We start from the raw sequence: 3,392 nt of genomic DNA on the forward strand, positions 1-3,392 counted from the left end.
GGAGAAAGGGGAACCCTCCTCCACTGCTGGTGGGAATGTAAACTTGTACAACCATTCTGGAAATCAATCTGGTGCTTTCTCAGACAACTAGGAATAGCGCTTCCTCAAGATCCAGCTATACCACTCCTAGGCATATATCCAAAAGATTCTCAAGTACACAATAAGGACATTTGCTCAACCATGTTTGTAGCAGCCTTATTTGTAATAGCCAGAAGCTGGAAACAGCCCAGATGCCCCTCAGTAGAGGAATGGAAATTGTGGTATATCTACACAATGGAATATTACTCAGCAATGAAAAACAAGGAAATCATGAAATTTGCAGGTAAATGGTGGGATCTGGAAAAGATCATCCTGAGTGAGCTATCCCAGCAGCAGAGGGATGCACACGGTTTATACTCACTCATATAGACATATAATATAGGATAAACCTACTAAAATCTGTACACCTAAAGAAACTAATCAAGAGGGAGGACTCTTGCTAAAATGCTCAATTCCTACCCAGAAAGGCAAAGAGGCTGGACATCAGAATTTCCCCATTCTTAGTGTGTGTGTGTGTGTTGCTTACATCATATACTGCAGTGCCCTCAAAGACCAGAAGAGGGCTTCAGATCACCTGGGGGCTGGAGTGAGAGATAGTTGTGAGTCTCCATGTGGGTGATGGAGATCTAACCTGAGTCCTCTGCAAGAGCAGCCAGTTCCCAGATGACTGTACAACCATGGATGCTGTCTTAGTCAGGGTTCTATTTCTGCGAAGAGATTCCATGTCCAAGGCAACTCTTATAAAGGAAAACACTGAATGGGGGCTGGCGCAGCTTCAGAGGTTTAGTCCATTACCATCATGGCGGGTAGCATGGCAGCATCCGGGCAGACATGGCACTGGAGAAGGAACTGAGATTTCCACTTACGGAGGGGCAGGCAACAGAAAAATGGGCGACAGTGGGCCTTGTTTCGGTGTCTGAAATCCCAGAGTGCGGCACCCACGGTGACACACTTCCTCCAACAAGATCTACTCCAACGAGGCCACATCTCCTCATAGTCACTCCAAGCATTCAAACACATGAGTCTGTGGGGGGCATACCCACTCAAACCACCACAGACGTAAAGACAGTTTCTATTTTGGATTGCGTTTATCATTCTCTGTACGCATGTGCTAGGATGCATGTGGGGGTCAGATGACAGTGAAGGGAAATCAGTTCTCCCCTCTCACCGTAAGCATGCAGGGAATACGGCTTGTCGGCAAGCTCCTTACCACAGAGCCGTCACCAGCCTTTTTATTCTTCTGTTTTTATTCTTTTCTGGAACTTGACTTCATCTGAATCAAGAACCCTTAATACTGAATTTGTTGCCTGGCACCTAACCATTTCTCACGCTGCCTTCAGGAGCATATAAATACCAAAAAATAATAGCAAGCATCTGCAGTGCTAGAAGCATTCTGAAGTGAAACTATACATTTAGTCATGCTGACACTCTAAACAGATGCCCTGATTGATTCCTGTGAGACCTTAAAGTACAGGATGAGCCAACATGTTATAAAAAAAAAAGTACAAAAGAACAGATATGAGAAAAACTTACCACACTTAAAATTCATACTGTTTTTTCCTTACAAAGAATAAAATTTGCTTCATTTCTCTCCTCTATAAATGTTCCCTTTATTTAACCTTAACATAGTGATTATATGTTGAGAGGTTAATACAGTGTTCCTGCACTCTAGCCACAAAACTCATATAGAAAAGAAAAACACAAAACTCTTTTCAGGTCTCTAGTCAAATTTCCAGCATGCGTGTAAAGGACAAGGCATTTATCTATCTTGATTTTGAAACAGGATTCATCATTGGGACCTGGCGCTCACTGATTAGACCAGGCTGGCCCAGCAAGCCCCAGGGATTCTCATCTCTCCTTCCACGGCAACTGGAATTCCAAGTTAGTGCCACCACACCCCACTTTATGCCTGATTTCTGGGGCTCAAACTTGGGTCCTCATTTTGGCACCGCAAGCACTTTACAGACTAAGCTATCTCTCTAACCCCTAGGGATATACTGTTTGCTAATTAATGATTGGTTACCTTTTCTTGGAGTTAGCGAGATTATTCAGTGGCTAGTAACACTTGCTGCTCTTGCCAGGGACCTGAATTCAATTCCCAGCAGCCACGACCAACAGCTTACAACCATTTGTGACTCCAGCTCCAGGGGATCCAATGCCCTCTTCTGCTCTTCTTGGGCACCAGGGATACACATGACACACATACATACATGCAAGCAAAATGCTCATATGCATACAATAAGATAAATATAAAAATAAAGAAATAAAACAAGTTCTTATTTCTGGAGATTGCCTTTAGTTGATAAAATCCTTATGCAGGGGTCTGGGGAGAGACAATAGGTAAAGTGCCTGTTCTGTGAGCGTAGGGATATGAGTTCAGATAACCAACAGAAGGCAGCAAAGAGTGGTGCCCTGTGGGTTCCACAGCCTCAGGTTCTCAGCAGCTTCCGCCATCAGTCTTTCGGAACAAAGCCACTGTGTAAAGAAGTTAAAACGGTTACCGGACAGTGAGGAGCTACTAAGACTAAACAGTTCCCCACAGTGCAACTGTCCCTATTGTCTTAGTCCGGTTGCAGCGATGAACACCATGACCAAAAGCAGCTTGGGAAGGGAAGGGTTTGTTTCCTTTTACAACTCTCAGATCACATCTCGTCAACGAGGGATATCAGAGCAGGAGCCTGGAGGCAGGAAACTGCAGCAGAGACCAGGAAGGAATGCTGCTTACTGGCTTGCTTCTCTCGGCTTGCTCAGTCTGCTTTCTTTTCTTTTTTTTTTTTCATTTATTTATTTATTTATTTATTTATTTTTGACAGTTAATTTTTTTTTATTTTTTTCTTATCAGTTACATTTTATTAACTCTGTATCCCAGCCGTATCCCACTACCTCATTCCCTCCCAGTCCTTCCCTCTCTCCCTCCCTACCTCATCTCCACCGTGCCCCTTTCCAAGTCCACTGATTGGGGGGGACCTCCTCCCCATTCATCTGACCCTGTTTTATCAGGTATCTTCAGGACTGGCTGCAAAGTTCTCCTCTGTGGCCTAACAGGACTGCTCCTCCCTTGGGGGGTGGGGAGACCAAAGAGCCAGTCATTGAGTTCCTGTTAGAAATAGTCCTTGTTCCCCTCACTTTGGGAAACCAATTGGTTACTGAGCTACCACAGGCTACATCTGAGTGGAGGTTCTAGGTTATATCCATACATGGTCCTTGGTTGAATGTCAGTCTCAGAAAAGACCCTGTGCCCAGATATATTTGGTCTTTGTGGAGCTCCTATCCTTTCCCCATCAGACTAACTCCCCTTCTTTCTTATGATTCCCTGTACTCTGCCAAAGGTTTGGTCATGAGTCTTTGCTTTG

The sequence above is a fragment of the Meriones unguiculatus genome, chromosome 11, assembly GCF_030254825.1.
Source record: "Meriones unguiculatus strain TT.TT164.6M chromosome 11, Bangor_MerUng_6.1, whole genome shotgun sequence".
In the NCBI taxonomy this organism is placed as follows: domain Eukaryota; kingdom Metazoa; phylum Chordata; class Mammalia; order Rodentia; family Muridae; genus Meriones; species Meriones unguiculatus.